Below are 24274 nucleotides of genomic sequence, written 5' to 3'. Positions count from 1 at the left end.
ATGAGATATGGGGAATCAGAGGCGGGGAATCAGAGGCGGGGAATCACATATGGGGAATCAGAGGTGGCGAATCAAAGGCGGTGAATCAGAGATGGGGAAGCAGAGGCGGGGAATCAGTGTTGGGGAATCAGAGGCGGGGAATCAGAGGCGGGGAAACAGAGGCGGGGAATCAGATTTGGGGAATCAGAGGTGGGGAATCAGAGGTTGGGAATCAGAGGCGGGGAATCAGAGATGGGGAATCAGAGGCGGGGAATCAGAGTTGGGGAATCAGAGGCGGGGAATCAGAGGCGGGAAAACAGAGGCGGGGAATCAGATATGGGGAATCAGAGGTGGGGAATCAGAGGTTGGGAATCAGAGGCAGGGAATCAGAGGCGGGGAATCAGAGGCGGGGAATCAGAGGCAGGGAATCAGATGTGCGGAATCAGAGATGGGGAATCAGAGGCAGGGAATCAGAGGCGGGGAATCAGAGGCGGGGAATCAGAGGCCGGGAATCAGAGGCGGGGAATGAGAGGCCGGGAATCAGAGGCCGGGAATCAGAGGCCGGGAATCAGAGGCCGGGAATCAGAGGTGGGGAAAAAGAGGCAGGGAATCAGATGTGCAGAATCAGAGTTGGGGAATCAGAGGCGGGGAATCAGATATGGGGTAACAGAGGCGGGGAATCAGAGGCAGGGAAACAGAGGAGGGGAATCAGATATGGCGAATCAGAGGAGGGGAATCAGAGGTTGGGAATCAGAGGCAGGGAATCAGAGGTGGGGATTCAGAGGCAGGGAATCAGATGCGGGGAATCAGAGGCTGGGAATTCAGAGCTGGGGAATCAGAGCGGGGAATCAGAGTTGGGGAATCAGAGGCGGGGAATTAGATATGGGGAAACAGAGGCGGGGAATCAGAGGTGGGGAAACAGAGGTGGGGAATCAGAGGCGGGGAATCAGAAGTGGGGAATCAGAGGCAGGGAATCAGATGTGTGGAATCACAGATGGGGAATCAGAGGCAGGGAATCAGAATCAGAAGCGGGGAATCAGAGGCTGGGAATCAGAGGCCGGGAATCAGATGCCGGGAATAAGAGGCCGGGAATCAGAGGTGGGGAATCAGAGTCCGGGAATCAGAGATGGGGAATCAGAGGTGGCGAATCAAAGGCAGTGACTCAGAGATGGGGAATCAGAGGCGGGGAATCAGATGCGGGGAATCAGAGGCAGGGAATCAGAGCTGGGGAATCAGAGGCGGGGAATCAGAGTTGGGGAATCAGAGGAGGGGAATCAGATATGGGGAATCAGAGGCGGGGAATCAGAGGAGGGGAAACAGAGGCGGGGAATCAGATATGGGGAATCAGAGGTGGGGAATCAGAGGTTGGGAATGAGAGGCGGGGAATCAGAGATGGGGAATCAGAGGCGGGGAATCAGAGTTGGGGAATCAGAGGCGGGGAATCAGAGGCGGGGAAACAGAGGCGGGGAATCATATATGGGGAATCAGAGGTGGGGAATCAGAGGTTGGGAATCAGAGGCAGGGAATCAGAGGCGGGGAATCAGAGGCGGGGAATCAGAGGCAGGGAATCAGTTGTGCGGAATCAGAGATGGGGAATCAGAGGCAGGGAATCAGAGGCGGGGAATCAGAGGCGGGGAATCAGAGTCCGGGTATCAGAGGCGGGGAATGAGAGGCCGGGAATCAGAGGCGGGAATCAGAGGCCGGGAATCAGAGGCCGGGAATCAGAGGTGGGGAAAAAGAGGCAGGGAATCAGATGTGCAGAATCAGAGTTGGGGAATCAGAGGCGGGGAATCAGATATGGGGTAACAGAGGCGGGGAATCAGAGGCAGGGAAACAGAGGAGGGGAATCAGATATGGGGAATCAGAGGAGGGGAATCAGAGGTTGGGAATCAGAGGCAGGGAATCAGAGGTGGGGATTCAGAGGCAGGGAATCAGATGCGGGGAATCAGAGGCGGGAATTCAGAGCTGGTGAATCAGAGCGGGGAATCAGAGTTGGGGAATCAGAGGCGGGGAATTAGATATGGGGAAACAGAGGCGGGGAATCAGAGGTGGGGAAACAGAGGTGGGGAATCAGAGGCGGGGAATCAGAAGTGGGGAATCAGAGGCAGGGAATCAGATGTGTGGAATCAGAGATGGGGAATCAGAGGCAGGGAATCAGAATCAGAAGCGGGGAATCAGAGGCTGGGAATCAGAGGCCGGGAATCAGATGCCGGGAATAAGAGGCCGGAAATCAGAGGTGGGGAATCAGAGTCCGGGAATCAGAGATGGGGAATCAGAGGTGGTGAATCAAAGGCGGTGACTCAGAGATGGGGAATCAGAGGCGGGGAATCAGATGCGGGGAATCAGAGGCAGGGAATCAGAGCTGGGGAATCAGAGGCGGGGAATCAGTGTTGGGGAATCAGAGGAGAGGTATCAGATATGGGGAATCAGAGGCGGGGAATCAGAGGCGGGGTAACAGAGGTGGGGAATCAGACGCAGGGAATCACAGGCAGGGAATCAGACGCGGGGAATCAGAGGCGGGGAATCATAGCTGGCGAATCACAGGCGGGGAATCAGAGTTGGGGAATCAGAGGCGGGGATACAGATATGGGGAATCAGAGGCGGGGAATCAGAGGCAGGGAAACAGAGGCGGGGAATCAGACATGGGGAATCAGAGGCGTGGGATCAGAGGTGGTGAATCAGAGATGGGGAATCAGAGGCGGGGTATCCGAGGCAGGGAATCAGACGCGGGGAATCAGAGGCGGGGAATCAGAGCTGGTGAATCAGAGGCGGGGTATCAGAGTTGGGGAATCAGCGGCGGGGAATCAGATATGGGGAATCAGAGGCGTGGAATCAGAGCTGGGGAATGAGAGGCCGGGAATCAGATATGGGGAAACAGAGGCGGGGAATAAGAAGCGGGGAAACAGAGGCGGGGAATCAGATATGGGGAATCAGAGGTCGGGAATCAGAGGTTGTTAATCAGAGGCAGTGAATCAAAGGCGGGGAATCAGAATTGGGGAATCAGAGATAGGGAATCAGAGATGGGGAATCAGAGGCGGGGAATCAGACGCGGGGAATCAGAGGTGGTGAATCAGAGCTGGGGAATCAGAGGCGGGGAATCAGTGTTGGGGAATCAGAGGAGGGGAATCAGATATGAGGAAACAGATGCAGGGAATCAGAGGCGGGGAAACAGAGGCGGGGAATCAGATATGGGAAATCAGAGGTGGGGAATCAGAGGTTGGGAATCAGAGGCATGGAATCAGAGGCGGGGCATCAGAGGCGGGGAATCAGAGGCAGGGAATTGGATGTGCGGAATCAGAGATGGGGAATCAGAGGTGGGGAATCAGAGTCCGGGAATCAGAGATGGGGAATCAGAGGCGGGGAATCAGAGGCGGGGAAACATAGGTGGGGAATCAGATATGGGGAATCAGAGGTGGGGAATCAGAGGCGATGAATCAGAGCTTGCGAATCAGAGGCGGGGAATCAGAGGCAGGAAATCAGACATGGGGAATCAGAGGCTGGGAATCAGACGCGGGGAGTCAGAGGCGGGGAATCAGAGCTGGGGAATCAGAGGCGGGGAATCAGAGTTGGGGTATCAGAGGCGGGGATTCAGATATGGGGAAACAGAGGCGGGGAATCAGAGGCAGGGAAACGGAGGCGGGGAATCAGATATGGGGAATCAGAGGAGGGGAATCAGAGGTTGTGAATCAGAGGCAGGGAATCAGTGGTGGGGATTCAGAGGCAGTGAATCAGATGCGGGGAATCAGAGGCGGGGATTCAGAGCTGGGGAATCAGAGCGGGGAATCAGAGTTGGGGAATCAGAGGCGGGGAATTAGATATGGGGAAACAGAGGCGGGGAATCAGATATGGGTAATCAGAGGTGGGAAATCAGAGGCAGGGAATCAGATGTGCGGAATCAGAGATGGGGAATCAGAGGCAGGGAATCAGAATCAGAAGCGGGGAATCAGAGGCCGGGAATCAGAGGCCGGGAATCAGATGCCGGGAATAAGAGGCCGGGAATCAGAGGTGGGGAATCAGAGTCCGGGAATCAGAGATGGGGAATCAGAGGCTGGGAATGAGATATGGGGAATCAGAGGCGGGGAATCAGAGGCGGGGAAACAGAGGCGGGGAATCACATATGGGGAATCAGAGGTGGCGAATCAAAGGCGGTGAATCAGAGATGGGGAAGCAGAGGCGGGGAATCAGAGTTGGGGAATCAGAGGCGGGGAATCAGAGGCGGGGAAACAGAGGCGGGGAATCAGATTTGGGGAATGAGAGGTGGGGAATCAGAGGTTGGGAATCAGAGGCGGGGAATCAGAGATGGGGAATCAGAGGCGGGGAATCAGAGTTGGGGAATCAGAGGCGGGGAATCAGAGGCGGGGAAACAGAGGCGGGGAATCAGATATGGGGAATCAGAGGTGGGGAATCAGAGGTTGGGAATCAGAGGCAGGGAATCAGAGGCGGGGAATCAGAGGCGGGGAATCAGAGGCAGGGAATCAGATGTGCGGAATCAGAGATGGGGAATCAGAGGCAGGGAATCAGAGGCGGGGAATCAGAGGCGGGGAAACAGAGGCCGGGAATCAGAGGCGGGGAATGAGAGGCCGGGAATGAGAGGCCGGGAATCAGAGGCCGGGAATCAGAGGCCGGGAATCAGAGGTGGGGAAAAAGAGGCAGGGAATCAGATGTGCAGAATCAGAGTTGGGGAATCAGAGGCGGGGAATCAGATATGGGGTAACAGAGGCGGGGAATCAGAGGCAGGGAAACAGAGGAGGGGAATCAGATATGGGGAATTAGAGGAGGGGAATCAGAGGTTGGGAATCAGAGGCAGGGAATCAGAGGTGGGGATTCAGAGGCAGGGAATCAGATGCGGGGAATCAGAGGCGGGAATTCAGAGCTGGGGAATCAGAGCGGGGAATCAGAGTTGGGGAATCAGAGGCGGGGAATTAGATATGGGGAAACAGAGGCGGGGAATCAGAGGTGGGGAAACAGAGGTGGGTAATCAGAGGCGGGGAATCAGAAGTGGGGAATCAGAGGCAGGGAATCAGAATCAGAAGCGGGGAATCAGAGGCTGGGAATCAGAGGCGGGGAATCAGAGTTGGAGTATCAGAGGAGGGGAATCAGATATGGGGAATCAGAGGCGGGGAATCAGAGGCGGGGAAACAGAGGCGGGGAATCAGATATGGGGAATCAGAGGTGGGGAATCAGAGGTTGGGAATGAGAGGCGGGGAATCAGAGATGGGGAATCAGAGGCGGGGAATCAGAGTTGGGGAATCAGAGGCGGGGAATCAGAGGCGGGGAAACAGAGGCGGGGAATCATATATGGGGAATCAGAGGTGGGGAATCAGAGGTTGGGAATCAGAGGCAGGGAATCAGAGGCGGGGAATCAGAGGCGGGGAATCAGAGGCAGGGAATCAGATGTGCGGAATCAGAGATGGGGAATCAGAGGCAGGGAATCAGAGGCGGGGAATCAGAGGCGGGGAATCAGAGGCCGGGAATCAGAGGCGGGGAATGAGAGGTCGGGAATCAGAGGCCGGGAATCAGAGGCCGGGAATCAGAGGCCGGGAATCAGAGGTGGGGAAAAAGATGCAGGGAATCAGATGTGCAGAATCAGAGTTGGGGAATCAGAGGCGGGGAATCAGATATGGGGTAACAGAGGCGGGGAATCAGAGGCAGGGAAACAGAGGAGGGGAATCAGATATGGGGAATCAGAGGAGGGGAATCAGAGTTTGGGAATCAGAGGCAGGGAATCAGAGGTGGGGATTCAGAGGCAGGGAATCAGATGCGGGGAATCAGAGGCGGGAATTCAGAGCTGGGGAATCAGAGCGGGGAATCAGAGTTGGGGAATCAGAGGCGGGGAATTAGATATGGGGAAACAGAGGCGGGGAATCAGAGGTGGGGAAACAGAGGTGGGGAATCAGAGGCGGGGAATCAGAAGTGGGGAATCAGAGGCAGGGAATCAGATGTGTGGAATCAGAGATGGGGAATCAGAGGCAGGGAATCAGAATCAGAAGCGGGGAATCAGAGGCTGGGAATCAGAGGCCGGGAATCAGATGCCGGGAATAAGAGGCCGGGAATCAGAGGTGGGGAATCAGAGTCCGGGAATCAGAGATGGGGAATCAGAGGTGGTGAATCAAAGGCGGTGACTCAGAGATGGGGAATCAGAGGCGGGGAATCAGATGCGGGGAATCAGTTGCGGGGAATCAGATATGGGGAATCAGAGGCGGGGAATCAGAGGCGGGGTAACAGAGGTGGGGAATCAGACGCAGGGAATCACAGGCAGGGAATCAGACGCGGGGAATCAGAGGCGGGGAATCATAGCTGGCGAATCACAGGCGGGGAATCAGAGTTGGGGATTCAGAGGCGGGGATTCAGATATGGGGAATCAGAGGCGGGGAATCAGAGGCAGGGAAACAGAGGCGGGGAATCAGACATGGGGAATCAGAGGCGTGGGATCAGAGGTGGTGAATCAGAGATGGGGAATCAGAGGCGGGGTATCAGAGGCAGGGAATCAGACGCGGGGAATCAGAGGCGGGGAATCAGAGCTGGTGAATCAGAGGCGGGGTATCAGAGTTGGGGAATCAGCGGCGGGGAATCAGATATGGGGAATCAGAGGCGTGGAATCAGAGCTGGGGAATGAGAGGCCGGGAATCAGATATGGGGAAACAGAGGCGGGGAATAAGAAGCGGGGAAACAGAGGCGGGGAATCAGATATGGGGAATCAGAGGTCGGGAATCAGAGGTTGTTAATCAGAGGCAGTGAATCAAAGGCGGGGAATCAGAATTGGGGAATCAGAGATAGGGAATCAGAGATGGGGAATCAGAGGCGGGGAATCAGACGCGGGGAATCAGAGGTGGTGAATCAGAGCTGGGGAATCAGAGGCGGGGAATCAGTGTTGGGGAATCAGAGGAGGGGAATCAGATATGAGGAAACAGATGCAGGGAATCAGAGGCGGGGAAACAGAGGCGGGGAATCAGATATGGGAAATCAGAGGTGGGGAATCAGAGGTTGGGAATCAGAGGCATGGAATCAGAGGCGGGGCATCAGAGGCGGGGAATCAGAGGCAGGGAATTGGATGTGCGGAATCAGAGATGGGGAATCAGAGGTGGGGAATCAGAGTCCGGGAATCAGAGATGGGGAATCAGAGGCGGGGAATCAGAGGCGGGGAAACATAGGTGGGGAATCAGATATGGGGAATCAGAGGTGGGGAATCAGAGGCGATGAATCAGAGCTGGCGAATCAGAGGCGGGGAATCAGAGGCAGGAAATCAGACATGGGGAATCAGAGGCTGGGAATCAGACGCGGGGAGTCAGAGGCGGGGAATCAGAGCTGGGGAATCAGAGGCGGGGAATCAGAGTTGGGGTATCAGAGGCGGGGAATCAGATATGGGGAAACAGAGGCGGGGAATCAGAGGCAGGGAAACGGAGGCGGGGAATCAGATATGGGGAATCAGAGGAGGGGAATCAGAGGTTGTGAATCAGAGGCAGGGAATCAGAGGTGGGGATTCAGAGGCAGTGAATCAGATGCGGGGAATCAGAGGCGGGGATTCAGAGCTGGGGAATCAGAGCGGGGAATCAGAGTTGGGGAATCAGAGGCGGGGAATTAGATATGGGGAAACAGAGGCGGGGAATCAGATATGGGTAATCAGAGGTGGGAAATCAGAGGCAGGGAATCAGATGTGCGGAATCAGAGATGGGGAATCAGAGGCAGGGAATCAGAATCAGAAGCGGGGAATCAGAGGCCGGGAATCAGAGGCCGGGAATCAGATGCCGGGAATAAGAGGCCGGGAATCAGAGGTGGGGAATAAGAGTCCGGGAATCAGAGATGGGGAATCAGAGGCTGGGAATGAGATATGGGGAATCAGAGGCGGGGAATCAGAGGCGGGGAAACAGAGGCGGGGAATCACATATGGGGAATCAGAGGTGGCGAATCAAAGGCGGTGAATCAGAGATGGGGAAGCAGAGGCGGGGAATCAGAGTTGGGGAATCAGAGGCGGGGAATCAGAGGCGGGGAAACAGAGGCGGGGAATCAGATTTGGGGAATGAGAGGTGGGGAATCAGAGGTTGGGAATCAGAGGCGGGGAATCAGAGATGGGGAATCAGAGGCGGGGAATCAGAGTTGGGGAATCAGAGGCGGGGAATCAGAGGCGGGGAAACAGAGGCGGGGAATCAGATATGGGGAATCAGAGGTGGGGAATCAGAGGTTGGGAATCAGAGGCAGGGAATCAGAGGCGGGGAATCAGAGGCGGGGAATCAGAGGCAGGGGATCAGATGTGCGGAATCAGAGATGGGGAATCAGAGGCAGGGAATCAGAGGCGGGGAATCAGAGGCGGGGAAACAGAGGCCGGGAATCAGAGGCGGGGAATGAGAGGCCGGGAATGAGAGGCCGGGAATCAGAGGCCGGGAATCAGAGGCCGGGAATCAGAGGTGGGGAAAAAGAGGCAGGGAATCAGATGTGCAGAATCAGAGTTGGGGAATCAGAGGCGGGGAATCAGATATGGGGTAACAGAGGCGGGGAATCAGAGGCAGGGAAACAGAGGAGGGGAATCAGATATGGGGAATTAGAGGAGGGGAATCAGAGGTTGGGAATCAGAGGCAGGGAATCAGAGGTGGGGATTCAGAGGCAGGGAATCAGATGCGGGGAATCAGAGGCGGGAATTCAGAGCTGGGGAATCAGAGCGGGGAATCAGAGTTGGGGAATCAGAGGCGGGGAATTAGATATGGGGAAACAGAGGCGGGGAATCAGAGGTGGGGAAACAGAGGTGGGTAATCAGAGGCGGGGAATCAGAAGTGGGGAATCAGAGGCAGGGAATCAGAATCAGAAGCGGGGAATCAGAGGCTGGGAATCAGAGGCGGGGAATCAGAGTTGGGGTATCAGAGGAGGGGAATCAGATATGGGGAATCAGAGGCGGGGAATCAGAGGCGGGGAAACAGAGGCGGGGAATCAGATATGGGGAATCAGAGGTGGGGAATCAGAGGTTGGGAATGAGAGGCGGGGAATCAGAGATGGGGAATCAGAGGCGGGGAATCAGAGTTGGGGAATCAGAGGCGGGGAATCAGAGGCGGGGAAACAGAGGCGGGGAATCATATATGGGGAATCAGAGGTGGGGAATCAGAGGTTGGGAATCAGAGGCAGGGAATCAGAGGCGGGGAATCAGAGGCGGGGAATCAGAGGCAGGGAATCAGATGTGCGGAATCAGAGATGGGGAATCAGAGGCAGGGAATCAGAGGCGGGGAATCAGAGGCGGGGAATCAGAGGCCGGGAATCAGAGGCGGGGAATGAGAGGCCGGGAATCAGAGGCCGGGAATCAGAGGCCGGGAATCAGAGGCCGGGAATCAGAGGTGGGGAAAAAGAGGCAGGGAATCAGATGTGCAGAATCAGAGTTGGGGAATCAGATGCGGGGAATCAGATATGGGGAACAGAGGCGGGGAATCAGAGGCAGGGAAACAGAGGAGGGGAATCAGATATGGGGAATCAGAGGAGGGGAATCAGAGTTTGGGAATCAGAGGCAGGGAATCAGAGGTGGGGATTCAGAGGCAGGGAATCAGATGCGGGGAATCAGAGGCGGGAATTCAGAGCTGGGGAATCAGAGCGGGGAATCAGAGTTGGGGAATCAGAGGCGGGGAATTAGATATGGGGAAACAGAGGCGGGGAATCAGAGGTGGGGAAACAGAGGTTGGGAATCAGAGGCGGGGAATCAGAAGTGGGGAATCAGAGGCAGGGAATCAGATGTGTGGAATCAGAGATGGGGAATCAGAGGCAGGGAATCAGAATCAGAAGCGGGGAATCAGAGGCTGGGAATCAGAGGCCGGGAATCAGATGCCGGGAATAAGAGGCCGGGAATCAGAGGTGGGGAATCAGAGTCCGGGAATCAGAGATGGGGAATCAGAGGTGGTGAATCAAAGGCGGTGACTCAGAGATGGGGAATCAGAGGCGGGGAATCAGATGCGGGGAATCAGTTGCGGGGAATCAGATATGGGGAATCAGAGGCGGGGAATCAGAGGCGGGGTAACAGAGGTGGGGAATCAGACGCAGGGAATCACAGGCAGGGAATCAGCCGCGTGGAATCAGAGGCGGGGAATCATAGCTGGCGAATCACAGGCGGGGAATCAGAGTTGGGGATTCAGAGGCGGGGAATCAGAGGCAGGGAAACAGAGGCGGGGAATCAGACATGGGGAATCAGAGGCGTGGGATCAGAGGTGGTGAATCAGAGATCGGGAATCAGAGGCGGGGTATCAGAGGCAGGGAATTAGACGCGGGGAATCAGAGGCGGGGAATCAGAGCTGGTGAATCAGAGGCGGGGTATCAGAGTTGGGGAATCAGCGGCGGGGAATCAGATATGGGGAATCAGAGGCGTGGAATCAGAGCTGGGGAATGAGAGGCCGGGAATCAGATATGGGGAAACAGAGGCGGGGAATAAGAAGCGGGGAAACAGAGGCGGGGAATCAGATATGGGGAATCAGAGGTCGGGAATCAGAGGTTGTTAATCAGAGGCAGTGAATCAAAGGCGGGGAATCAGAATTGGGGAATCAGAGATAGGGAATCAGAGATGGGGAATCAGAGGCGGGGAATCAGACGCGGGGAATCAGAGGTGGTGAATCAGAGCTGGGGAATCAGAGGCGGGGAATCAGTGTTGGGGAATCAGAGGAGGGGAATCAGATATGAGGAAACAGATGCAGGGAATCAGAGGCGGGGAAACAGAGGCGGGGAATCAGATATGGGAAATCAGAGGTGGGGAATCAGAGGTTGGGAATCAGAGGCATGGAATCAGAGGCGGGGCATCAGAGGCGGGGAATCAGAGGCAGGGAATTGGATGTGCGGAATCAGAGATGGGGAATCAGAGGTGGGGAATCAGAGTCCGGGAATCAGAGATGGGGAATCAGAGGCGGGGAATCAGAGGCGGGGAAACATAGGTGGGGAATCAGATATGGGGAATCAGAGGTGGGGAATCAGAGGCGATGAATCAGAGCTGGCGAATCAGAGGCGGGGAATCAGAGGCAGGAAATCAGACATGGGGAATCAGAGGCTGGGAATCAGACGCGGGGAGTCAGAGGCGGGGAATCAGAGCTGGGGAATCAGAGGCGGGGAATCAGAGTTGGGGTATCAGAGGCGGGGAATCAGATATGGGGAAACAGAGGTGGGGAATCAGAGGCAGGGAAACGGAGGCGGGGAATCAGATATGGGGAATCAGAGGAGGGGAATCAGAGGTTGTGAATCAGAGGCAGGGAATCAGAGGTGGGGATTCAGAGGCAGTGAATCAGATGCGGGGAATCAGAGGCGGGGATTCAGAGCTGGGGAATCAGAGCGGGGAATCAGAGTTGGGGAATCAGAGGCGGGGAATTAGATATGGGGATACAGAGGCGGGGAATCAGATATGGATAATCAGAGGTGGGAAATCAGAGGCAGGGAATCAGATGTGCGGAATCAGAGATGGGGAATCAGAGGCAGGGAATCAGAATCAGAAGCGGGGAATCAGAGGCCGGGAATCAGAGGCCGGGAATCAGATGCCGGGAATAAGAGGCCGGGAATCAGAGGTGGGGAAACAGAGGCCGGGAATCAGAGGCGGGGAATGAGAGGCCGGGAATGAGAGGCCGGGAATCAGAGGCCGGGAATCAGAGGCCGGGAATCAGAGGTGGGGAAAAAGAGGCAGGGAATCAGATGTGCAGAATCAGAGTTGGGGAATCAGAGGCGGGGAATCAGATATGGGGTAACAGAGGCGGGGAATCAGAGGCAGGGAAACAGAGGAGGGGAATCAGATATGGGGAATTAGAGGAGGGGAATCAGAGGTTGGGAATCAGAGGCAGGGAATCAGAGGTGGGGATTCAGAGGCAGGGAATCAGATGCGGGGAATCAGAGGCGGGAATTCAGAGCTGGGGAATCAGAGCGGGGAATCAGAGTTGGGGAATCAGAGGCGGGGAATTAGATATGGGGAAACAGAGGCGGGGAATCAGAGGTGGGGAAACAGAGGTGGGTAATCAGAGGCGGGGAATCAGAAGTGGGGAATCAGAGGCAGGGAATCAGAATCAGAAGCGGGGAATCAGAGGCTGGGAATCAGAGGCGGGGAATCAGAGTTGGGGTATCAGAGGAGGGGAATCAGATATGGGGAATCAGAGGCGGGGAATCAGAGGCGGGGAAACAGAGGCGGGGAATCAGATATGGGGAATCAGAGGTGGGGAATCAGAGGTTGGGAATGAGAGGCGGGGAATCAGAGATGGGGAATCAGAGGCGGGGAATCAGAGTTGGGGAATCAGAGGCGGGGAATCAGAGGCGGGGAAACAGAGGCGGGGAATCAAATATGGGGAATCAGAGGTGGGGAATCAGAGGTTGGGAATCAGAGGCAGGGAATCAGAGGCGGGGAATCAGAGGCGGGGAATCAGAGGCAGGGAATCAGATGTGCGGAATCAGAGATGGGGAATCAGAGGCAGGGAATCAGAGGCGGGGAATCAGAGGCGGGGAATCAGAGGCCGGGAATCAGAGGCGGGGAATGAGAGGCCGGGAATCAGAGGCCGGGAATCAGAGGCCGGGAATCAGAGGCCGGGAATCAGAGGTGGGGAAAAAGAGGCAGGGAATCAGATGTGCAGAATCAGAGTTGGGGAATCAGATGCGGGGAATCAGATATGGGGAACAGAGGCGGGGAATCAGAGGCAGGGAAACAGAGGAGGGGAATCAGATATGGGGAATCAGAGGAGGGGAATCAGAGTTTGGGAATCAGAGGCAGGGAATCAGAGGTGGGGATTCAGAGGCAGGGAATCAGATGCGGGGAATCAGAGGCGGGAATTCAGAGCTGGGGAATCAGAGCGGGGAATCAGAGTTGGGGAATCAGAGGCGGGGAATTAGATATGGGGAAACAGAGGCGGGGAATCAGAGGTGGGGAAACAGAGGTTGGGAATCAGAGGCGGGGAATCAGAAGTGGGGAATCAGAGGCAGGGAATCAGATGTGTGGAATCAGAGATGGGGAATCAGAGGCAGGGAATCAGAATCAGAAGCGGGGAATCAGAGGCTGGGAATCAGAGGCCGGGAATCAGATGCCGGGAATAAGAGGCCGGGAATCAGAGGTGGGGAATCAGAGTCCGGGAATCAGAGATGGGGAATCAGAGGTGGTGAATCAAAGGCGGTGACTCAGAGATGGGGAATCAGAGGCGGGGAATCAGATGCGGGGAATCAGTTGCGGGGAATCAGATATGGGGAATCAGAGGCGGGGAATCAGAGGCGGGGTAACAGAGGTGGGGAATCAGACGCAGGGAATCACAGGCAGGGAATCAGCCGCGTGGAATCAGAGGCGGGGAATCATAGCTGGCGAATCACAGGCGGGGAATCAGAGTTGGGGATTCAGAGGCGGGGAATCAGAGGCAGGGAAACAGAGGCGGGGAATCAGACATGGGGAATCAGAGGCGTGGGATCAGAGGTGGTGAATCAGAGATCGGGAATCAGAGGCGGGGTATCAGAGGCAGGGAATTAGACGCGGGGAATCAGAGGCGGGGAATCAGAGCTGGTGAATCAGAGGCGGGGTATCAGAGTTGGGGAATCAGCGGCGGGGAATCAGATATGGGGAATCAGAGGCGTGGAATCAGAGCTGGGGAATGAGAGGCCGGGAATCAGATATGGGGAAACAGAGGCGGGGAATAAGAAGCGGGGAAACAGAGGCGGGGAATCAGATATGGGGAATCAGAGGTCGGGAATCAGAGGTTGTTAATCAGAGGCAGTGAATCAAAGGCGCGGAATCAGAATTGGGGAATCAGAGATAGGGAATCAGAGATGGGGAATCAGAGGCGGGGAATCAGACGCGGGGAATCAGAGGTGGTGAATCAGAGCTGGGGAATCAGAGGCGGGGAATCAGTGTTGGGGAATCAGAGGAGGGGAATCAGATATGAGGAAACAGATGCAGGGAATCAGAGGCGGGGAAACAGAGGCGGGGAATCAGATATGGGAAATCAGAGGTGGGGAATCAGAGGTTGGGAATCAGAGGCATGGAATCAGAGGCGGGGCATCAGAGGCGGGGAATCAGAGGCAGGGAATTGGATGTGCGGAATCAGAGATGGGGAATCAGAGGTGGGGAATCAGAGTCCGGGAATCAGAGATGGGGAATCAGAGGCGGGGAATCAGAGGCGGGGAAACATAGGTGGGGAATCAGATATGGGGAATCAGAGGTGGGGAATCAGAGGCGATGAATCAGAGCTGGCGAATCAGAGGCGGGGAATCAGAGGCAGGAAATCAGACATGGGGAATCAGAGGCTGGGAATCAGACGCGGGGAGTCAGAGGCGGGGAATCAGAGCTGGGGAATCAGAGGCGGGGAATCAGAGTTGGGGTATCAGAGGCGGGGAATCAGATATGGGGAAACAGAGGTGGGGAATCAGAGGCAGGGAAACGGAGGCGGGGAATCAGATATGGGGAATCAGAGGAGGGGAATCAGAGGTTGTGAATCAGAGGCAGGGAATCAGAGGTGGGGATTCAGAGGCAGTGAATCAGATGCGGGGAATCAGAGGCGGGGATTCAGAGCTGGGGAATCAGAGCGGGGAATCAGAGTTGGGGAATCAGAGGCGGGGAATTAGATATGGGGATACAGAGGCGGGGAATCAGATATGGATAATCAGAGGTGGGAAATCAGAGGCAGGGAATCAGATGTGCGGAATCAGAGATGGGGAATCAGAGGCAGGGAATCAGAATCAGAAGCGGGGAATCAGAGGCCGGGAATCAGAGGCCGGGAATCAGATGCCGGGAATAAGAGGCCGGGAATCAGAGGTGGGGAATCAGAGTCCGGGAATCAGAGATGGGGAATCAGAGGCTGGGAATGAGATATGGGGAATCAGAGGCGGGGAATCAGAGGCGGGGAAACAGAGGCGGGGAATCACATATGGGGAATCAGAGGTGGCGAATCAAAGGCGGTGAATCAGAGATGGGGAAGCAGAGGCGGGGAATCAGAGTTGGGGAATCAGAGGCGGGGAATCAGAGGCGGGGAAACAGAGGCGGGGAATCAGATATGGGGAATCAGAGATGGGGAATCAGAGGTTGGGAATCAGAGGCAGGGAATCAGAGGCGGGGAATCAGAGGCGGGGAATCAGAGGCAGGGAATCAGATGTGCGGAATCAGAGATGGGGAATCAGAGGCAGGGAATCAGAGGCGGGGAATCAGAGGCGGGGAAACGGAGGCCGGGAATCAGAGGCGGGGAATGAGAGGCCGGGAATGAGAGGCCGGGAATCAGAGGCCGGGAATCAGAGGCCGGGAATCAGAGGTGGGGAAAAAGAGGCAGGGAATCAGATGTGCAGAATCAGAGTTGGGGAATCAGAGGCGGGGAATCAGATATGGGGTAACAGAGGCGGGGAATCAGAGGCAGGGAAACAGAGGAGGGGAATCAGATATGGGGAATTAGAGGAGGGGAATCAGAGGTTGGGAATCAGAGGCAGGGAATCAGAGGTGGGGATTCAGAGGCAGGGAATCAGATGCGGGGAATCAGAGGCGGGAATTCAGAGCTGGGGAATCAGAGCGGGGAATCAGAGTTGGGGAATCAGAGGCGGGGAATTAGATATGGGGAAACAGAGGCGGGGAATCAGAGGTGGGGAAACAGAGGTGGGTAATCAGAGGCGGGGAATCAGAAGTGGGGAATCAGAGGCAGGGAATCAGATGTGTGGAATCACAGATGGGGAATCAGAGGCAGGGAATCAGAATCAGAAGCGGGGAATCAGAGGCTGGGAATCAGAGGCCGGGAATCAGATGCCGGGAATAAGAGGCCGGGAATCAGAGGTGGGGAATCAGAGTCCGGGAATCAGAGATGGGGAATCAGAGGTGGCGAATCAAAGGCGGTGACTCAGAGATGGGGAATCAGAGGCGGGGAATCAGATGCGGGGAATCAGAGGCAGGGAATCAGAGCTGGGGAATCAGAGGCGGGGAATCAGAGTTGGGGAATCAGAGGAGGGGAATCAGATATGGGGAATCAGAGGCGGGGAATCAGAGGCGGGGTAACAGAGGTGGGGAATCAGACGCAGGGAATCACAGGCAGGGAATCAGACGCGGGGAATCAGAGGCGGGGAATCATAGCTGGCGAATCACAGGTGGGGAATCAGAGTTGGGGAATCAGAGGCGGGGAATCAGATATGGGGAATCAGAGGCGGGGATTCAGAGGCGGGGAAACAGAGGCGGGGAATCAGACATGGGTAATCAGAGGCGGGGGATCAGAGGTGGTGAATCAGAGATGGGGAATCAGAGGCGGGTAATCAGAGGCAGGGAATCAGACGCGGGGAATCAGAGGCGGGGAATCAGAGCTGGTGAATCAGAGGCGGGGTATCAGAGTTGGGGAATCAGCGGCGGGGAATCAGATATGGGGAATCAGAGGCGGGGAATCAGAGCTGGGGAATGAGAGGCCGGTAATCAGATATGGGGAAACAGAGGCGGGGAATAAGAGGCGGGGAAACAGAGGCGGGGAATCAGATATGGGGAATCAGAGGTCGGGAATCAGAGGTTGTTAATCAGAGGCAGTGAATCAAAGGCGGGGAATCAGAATTGGGGAATCAGAGATAGGGAATCAGAGATGGGGAATCAGAGGCGGGGAATCAGACGCGGGGAATCAGAGGTGGTGAATCAGAGCTGGGGAATCAGAGGCGGGGAATCAGTGTTGGGAAATCAGAGGAGGGGAATCAGATATGAGGAAACAGATGCAGGGAATTAGAGGCGGGGAAACAGAGGCGGGGAATCAGATATGGGAAATCAGAGGTGGGGAATCAGAGGTTGGGAATCAGAGGCATGGAATCAGTGGCGGGGCATCAGAGGCGGGGAATCAGAGGCAGGGAATTGGATGTGCGGAATCAGAGATGTGAAATCACAGGTGGGGAATCAGAGTCCGGGAATCAGAGATTGGGAATCAGAGGCGGGGAATCAGAGGCGGGGAAACATAGGTGGGGAATCAGATATGGGGAATCAGAGGTGGGGAATCAGAGGCGATGAATCAGAGCTGGCGAATCAGAGGCGGGGAATCAGAGGCAGGAAATCAGACTAGGGGAATCAGAGGCTGGGAATCAGACGCGGGGAGTCAGAGGCGGGGAATCAGAGCTGGGGAATCAGAGGCGGGGAATCAGAGTTGGGGTATCAGAGGCGGGGAATCAGATATGGGGAAACAGAGGCGGGGAATCAGAGGCAGGGAAACGGAGGTGGGGAATCAGATATGGGGAATCAGAGGAGGGGAATCAGAGGTTGTGAATCAGAGGCAGGGAATCAGAGGTGGGGATTCAGAGGCAGTGAATCAGATGCGGGGAATCAGAGGCGGGGATTCAGAGCTGGGGAATCAGAGCGGGGAATCAGAGTTGGGGAATCAGTGGCGGGGAATTAGATATGGGGAAACAGAGGCGGGGAATCAGATATGGGTAATCAGAGGTGGGAAATCAGAGGCAGGGAATCAGATGTGCGGAATCAGAGATGGGGAATCAGAGGCAGGGAATCAGAATCAGAAGCGGGGAATCAGAGGCCGGGAATCAGAGGCCGGGAATCAGATGCCGGGAATAAGAGGTCGGGAATCAGAGGTGGGGAATCAGAGTCCGGGAATCAGAGATGGGGAATCAGAGGCTGGGAATGAGATATGGGGAATCAGAGGCGGGGAATCAGAGGCGGGGAAACAGAGGCGGGGAATCACATATGGGGAATCAGAGGTGGCGAATCAAAGGCGGTGAATCAGAGATGGGGAAGCAGAGGCGGGGAATCAGAGTTGGGGAATCAGAGGAGGGGAATCAGAGGTTGTGAATCAGAGGCAGGGAATCACAGGTGGGGATTCAGAGGCAGTGAATCAGATGCGGGGAATCAGAGGCGGGGATTCAGAGCTGGGGAATCAGAGCGGGGAATCAGAGTTGGGGAATCAGAGGCGGGGAATTAGATATGGGGAAACAGAGGCGGGGAATCAGATATGGGTAATCAGAGGTGGGAAATCAGAGGCAGGGAATCAGATGTGCGGAATCAGAGATGGGGAATCAGAGGCAGGGAATCAGAATCAGAAGCGGGGAATCAGAGGCCGGGAATCAGAGGCCGGGAATCAGATGCCGGGAATAAGAGGCCGGGAATCAGAGGTGGGGAATCAGAGTCCGGGAATCAGAGATGGGGAATCAGAGGCTGGGAATGAGATATGGGGAATCAGAGGCGGGGAATCAGAGGCGGGGAAACAGAGGCGGGGAATCACATATGGGGAATCAGAGGTGGCGAATCAAAGGCGGTGAATCAGAGATGGGGAAGCAGAGGGGGGGAATCAGAGTTGGGGAATCAGAGGCGGGGAATCAAAGGCGGGGAAACAGAGGCGGGGAGTCAGATATGGGGAATCAGAGGTGGGGAATCAGAGGTTGGGAATCAGAGGCGGGGATTCAGAGATGGGGAATCAGAGGCGGGGAATCAGAGTTGGGGAATCAGAGGCGGGGAATCAGAGGCGGGGATACAGAGGCGGGGAATCAGATATGGGGAATCAGAGGTGGGGAATCAGAGGTTGGGAATCAGAGGCAGGGAATCAGAGGCGGGAAATCAGAGGCGGGGAATCAGAGGCAGGGAATCAGATGTGCGGAATCAGAGATGGGGAATCAGAGGCAGGGAATCAGAGGCGGGGAATCAGAGGCCGGGAATCAGAGGCCGGGAATCAGAGGCCGGGAATCAGAGGTGGGGAAAAAGAGGCAGGGAATCAGATGTGCAGAATCAGAGTTGGGGAATCAGAGGCGGGGAATTAGTTATGGGGTAACGGAGGCGGGGAATCAGAGGCAGGGAAACAGAGGCGGGGAATCAGATATGGGGAATCAGAGGAGGGGAATCAGAGGTTGGGAATCAGAGGCTGGGAATCAGAGGTGGGGATTCAGAGGCAGGGAATCAGATGTGGGGAATCAGAGGCGGGAATTCAGAGCTGGGGAATCAGAGCGGGGAATCAGAGTTGGGGAATCAGAGGCGGGGAATTAGATATGGGGAAACAGAGGCGGGGAATCAGAGGTGGGGAAACAGAGGTGGGAAATCAGAGGCGGGGAATCAGAAGTGGGGAATCAGAGGCAGGGAATCAGATGTGTGGAATCAGAGATGGGGAATCAGAGGCAGGGAATCAGAATCAGAAGCGGGGAATCAGAGGCTGGGAATCAGAGGCCGGGAATCAGATGCCGGGAATAAGAGGCCGGGAATCAGAGGTGGGGAATCAGAGTCCGGGAATCAGAGATGGGGAATCAGAGGTGGCGAATCAAAGGCGGTGACTCAGAGATGGGGAATCAGAGGCGGGGAATCAGATGCGGGGAATCAGAGGCAGGGAATCAGAGCTGGGGAATCAGAGGCGGGGAATCAGAGTTGGGGAATCAGAGGAGGGGAATCAGATATGGGGAATCAGAGGCGGGGAATCAGAGGCGGGTTAACAGAGGTGGGGAATCAGACGCAGGGAATCACAGGCAGGGAATCAGACACGGGGAATCAGAGGCGGGGAATCATAGCTGGCGAATCACAGGCGGGGAATCAGAGTTGGGGAATCAGAGGCGGGGATTCAGATATGGGGAATCAGAGGCGGGGAATCAGAGGCAGGGAAACAGAGGCGGGGAATCAGACATGGGGAATCAGAGGCGTGGGATCAGAGGTGGTGAATCAGAGATGGGGAATCAGAGGCGGGGTATCAGAGGCAGGGAATCAGACGCGGGGAATAGGAGGCGGGGAATCAGAGCTGGTGAATCAGAGGCGGGGTATCAGAGTTGGGGAATCAGCGGCGGGGAATCAGATATGGGGAATCAGAGGCGGGGAATCAGAGCTGGGGAATGAGAGGCCGGGAATCAGATATGGGGAAACAGAGGCGGGGAATAAGAGGCGGGGAAACAGAGGCGGGGAATCAGATATGGGGAATCAGAGGTCGGGAATCAGAGGTTGTTAATCAGAGGCAGTGAATCAAAGGCGGGGAATCAGAATTGGGGAATCAGAGATAGGGAATCAGAGATGGGGAATCAGAGGCGGGGAATCAGACGCGGGGAATCAGAGGTGGTGAATCAGTGCTGGGGAATCAGAGGCGGGGAATCAGTGTTGGGGAATCAGAGGAGGGGAATCAGATATGAGGAAACAGATGCAGGGAATCAGAGGCGGGGAAACAGAGGCGGGGAATCAGATATGGGAAATCAGAGGTGGGGAATCAGAGGTTGGGAATCAGAGGCATGGAATCAGAGGCGGGGCATCAGAGGCGGGGAATCAGAGGCAGGGAATTGGATGTGCGGAATCAGAGATGGGGAATCAGAGGTGGGGAATCAGAGTCCGGGAATCAGAGATGGGGAATCAGAGGCGGGGAATCAGAGGCGGGGAAACATAGGTGGGGAATCAGATATGGGGAATCAGAGGTGGGGAATCAGAGGCGATGAATCAGAGCTGGCGAATCAGAGGCGGGGAATCAGAGGCAGGAAATCAGACATAGGGAATCAGAGGCTGGGAATCAGACGCGGGGAGTCAGAGGCGGGGAATCAGAGCTGGGGAATCAGAGGCGGGGAATCAGAGTTGGGGTATCAGAGGCAGGGAATCAGATATGGGGAAACAGAGGCGGGGAATCAGAGGCAGGGAAACGGAGGCGGGGAATCAGATATGGGGAATCAGAGGAGGGGAATCAGAGGTTGTGAATCAGAGGCAGGGAATCAGAGGTGGGGATTCAGAGGCAGTGAATCAGATGCGGGGAATCAGAGGCGGGGATTCAGAGCTGGGGAATCAGAGCGGGGAATCAGAGTTGGGGAATCAGAGGCGGGGAATTAGATATGGGGAAACAGGCGGGGAATCAGATATGGGTAATCAGAGGTGGGAAATCAGAGGCAGGGAATCAGATGTGCGGAATCAGAGATGGGGAATCAGAGGCAGGGAATCAGAATCAGAAGCGGGGAATCAGAGGCCGGGAATCAGAGGCCGGGAATCAGATGCCGGGAAACAGAGGCGGGGAATCAGACATGGGGAATCAGAGGCGGGGGATCAGAGGTGGTGAATCAGAGATGGGGAATCAGAGGCGGGGAATCATAGGCAGGGAATCAGACGCGGGGAATCAGAGGCGGGGAATCAGAGCTGGTGAATCAGAGGCGGGGTATCAGAGTTGGGGAATCAGCGGCTGGGAATCAGATATGGGGAATCAGAGGCGGGGAATCAGAGCTGGGGAATGAGAGGCCGGGAATCAGATATGGGGAAACAGAGGCGGGGAATAAGAGGCGGGGAAACAGAGGCGGGGAATCAGATATGGGGAATCAGAGGTCGGGAATCAGAGGTTGTTAATCAGAGGCAGTGAATCAAAGGCGGGGAATCAGAATTGGGGAATCAGAGATAGGGAATCAGAGATGGGGAATCAGAGGCGGGGAATCAGACGCGGGGAATCAGTGGTGGTGAATCAAAGCTGGGGAATCAGAGGCGGGGAATCAGTGTTGGGGAATCAGAGGAGGGGAATCAGATATGAGGAAACAGATGCAGGGAATTAGAGGCGGGGAAACAAAGGCGGGGAATCAGATATGGGAAATCAGAGGTGGGGAATCAGAGGTTGGGAATCAGAGGCATGGAATCAGTGGCGGGGCATCAGAGGCGGGGAATCAGAGGCAGGGAATTGGATGTGCGGAATCAGAGATGGGGAATCAGAGGTGGGGAATCAGAGTCCGGGAATCACAGATGGGGAATCAGAGGAGGGGAATCAGAGGCGGGGAAACATAGGTGGGGAATCACATATGGGGAATCAGAGGTGGGGAATCAGAGGCGATGAATCAGAGTTGGGGTATCAGAGGCGGGGAATCAGATATGGGGAAACAGAGGCGGGGAATCAGAGGCAGGGAAACGGAGGCGGGGAATCAGATATGGGGAATCAGAGGTGGGGAATCAGAGGTTGGGAATCAGAAGCAGGGAATCAGAGGCGGGGAATCAGAGGCAGGGAATCAGAGGTTGTGAATCAGAGGCAGGGAATCACAGGTGGGGATTCAGAGGCAGTGAATCAGATGCGGGGAATCAGAGGCGGGGATTCAGAGCTGGGGAATCAGAGCGGGGAATCAGAGTTGGGGAATCAGAGGCGGGGAATTAGATATGGGGAAACAGAGGCGGGGAATCAGATATGGGTAATCAGAGGTGGGAAATCAGAGGCAGGGAATCAGATGTGCGGAATCAGAGATGGGGAATCAGAGGCAGGGAATCAGAATCGAAAGCGGGGAATCAGAGGCCGGGAATCAGAGGCCGGGAATCAGATGCCGGGAATAAGAGGCCGGGAATCAGAGGTGGGGAATCAGAGTCCGGGAATCAGAGATGGGGAATCAGAGGCTGGGAATGAGATATGGGGAATCAGAGGCGGGGAATCAGAGGCGGGGTAACAGAGGCGGGGAATCACATATGGGGAATCAGAGGTGGCGAATCAAAGGCGGTGAATCAGAGATGGGGAAGCAGAGGCAGGGAATCAGAGTTGGGGAATCAGAGGCGGGGAATCAGAGGCGGGGAAACAGAGGCGGGGAATCAGATATGGGGAATCAGAGGTGGGGAATCAGAGGTTGGGAATCAGAGGCGGGGAATCAGAGATGGGGAATCAGAGGCGGGGAATCAGAGTTGGGGAATCAGAGGCGGGGAATCAGAGGCAGGGAAACAGAGGCGGGGAATCAGATATGGGGAATCAGAGGTGGGGAATCAGAGGTTGGGAATCAGAGGCAGGGAATCAGAGGCGGGGAATCAGAGGCGGGGAATCAGAGGCAGGGAATCAGATGTGCGGAATCAGAGATGGGGAATCAGAGGCAGGGAATCAGAGGCGGGGAATCAGAGGCGGGGAATCAGAGGCCGGGAATCAGAGGCGGGGAATGAGAGGCCGGGAATCAGAGGCCGGGAATCAGAGGCCGGGAATCAGAGGCCGGGAATCAGAGGTGGAGAAAAAGAGGCAGGGAATCAGATGTGCAGAATCAGAGTTGGGGAATCAGAGGCGGGGAATTAGTTATGGGGTAACAGAGGCGGGGAATCAGAGGCAGGGAACAGAGGAGGGGAATCAGATATGGGGAATCAGAGGAGGGGAATCAGAGGTTGGGAATCAGAGGCAGGGAATCAGAGGTGGGGATTCAGAGGCAGGGAATCAGATGCGGGGAATCAGAGGCGGGAATTCAGAGCTGGGGAATCAGAGCGGGGAATCAGAGTTGGGGAATCAGAGGCGGGGAATTAGATATGGGGAAACAGAGGCGGGGAATCAGAGGCTGGGAATCAGAGGCCGGGAATCAGATGCCGGGAATAAGAGGCCGGGAATCAGAGGTGGGGAATCAGAGTCCGGGAATCAGAGATGGGGAATCAGAGGTGGCGAATCAAAGGCGGTTACTCAGAGATGGGGAATCAGAGGCGGGGAATCAGATGCGGGGAATCAGAGGCAGGGAATCAGAGCTGGGGAATCAGAGGCGGGGAATCAGAGTTGGGGAATCAGAGGAGGGGAATCAGATATGGGGAATCAGAGGCGGGGAATCAGAGGCGGGGTAACAGAGGTGGGGAATCAGACGCAGGGAATCACAGGCAGGGAATCAGACACGGGGAATCAGAGGCGGGGAATCATAGCTGGCGAATCACAGGCGGGGAATCAGAGTTGGGGAATCAGAGGCGGGGATTCAGATATGGGGAATCAGAGGCGGGGAATCAGAGGCAGGGAAACAGAGGCGGGGAATCAGACATTGGGAATCAGTGGTGTGGGATCAGAGGTGGTGAATCAGAGATGGGGAATCAGAGGCGGGGTATCAGAGGCAGGGAATCAGACGCGGGGAATCAGAGGCGGGGAATCAGAGCTGGTGAATCAGAGGCGGGGTATCAGAGTTGGGGAATCAGCGGCGGGGAATCAGATATGGGGAATCAGAGGCGGGGAATCAGAGCTGGGGAATGAGAGGCCGGGAATCAGATATGGGGAAACAGAGGCGGGGAATAAGAGGCGGGGAAACAGAGGCGGGGAATCAGATATGGGGAATCAGAGGTCGGGAATCAGAGGTTGTTAATCAGAGGCAGTGAATCAAAGGCGGGGAATCAGAATTGGGGAATCAGAGATAGGGAATCAGAGATGGGGAATCAGAGGTGGGGAATCAGACGCGGGGAATCAGAGGTGGTGAATCAGTTTTGGGGAATCAGAGGCGGGGAATCAGTGTTGGGGAATCAGAGGAGGGGAATCAGATATGAGGAAACAGATGCAGGGAATCAGAGGCGGGGAAACAGAGGCGGGGAATCAGATATGGGAAATCAGAGGTGGGGAATCAGAGGTTGGGAATCAGAGGCATGGAATCAGAGGCGGGGCATCAGAGGCGGGGAATCAGAGGCAGGGAATTGGATGTGCGGAATCAGAGATGGGGAATCAGAGGTGGGGAATCAGAGTCCGGGAATCAGAGATGGGGAATCAGAGGCGGG

Source organism: Narcine bancroftii, chromosome 1, assembly GCF_036971445.1.
Source record: "Narcine bancroftii isolate sNarBan1 chromosome 1, sNarBan1.hap1, whole genome shotgun sequence".
Taxonomy (NCBI): domain Eukaryota; kingdom Metazoa; phylum Chordata; class Chondrichthyes; order Torpediniformes; family Narcinidae; genus Narcine; species Narcine bancroftii.
This window is presented reverse-complemented; position numbering follows the sequence as displayed.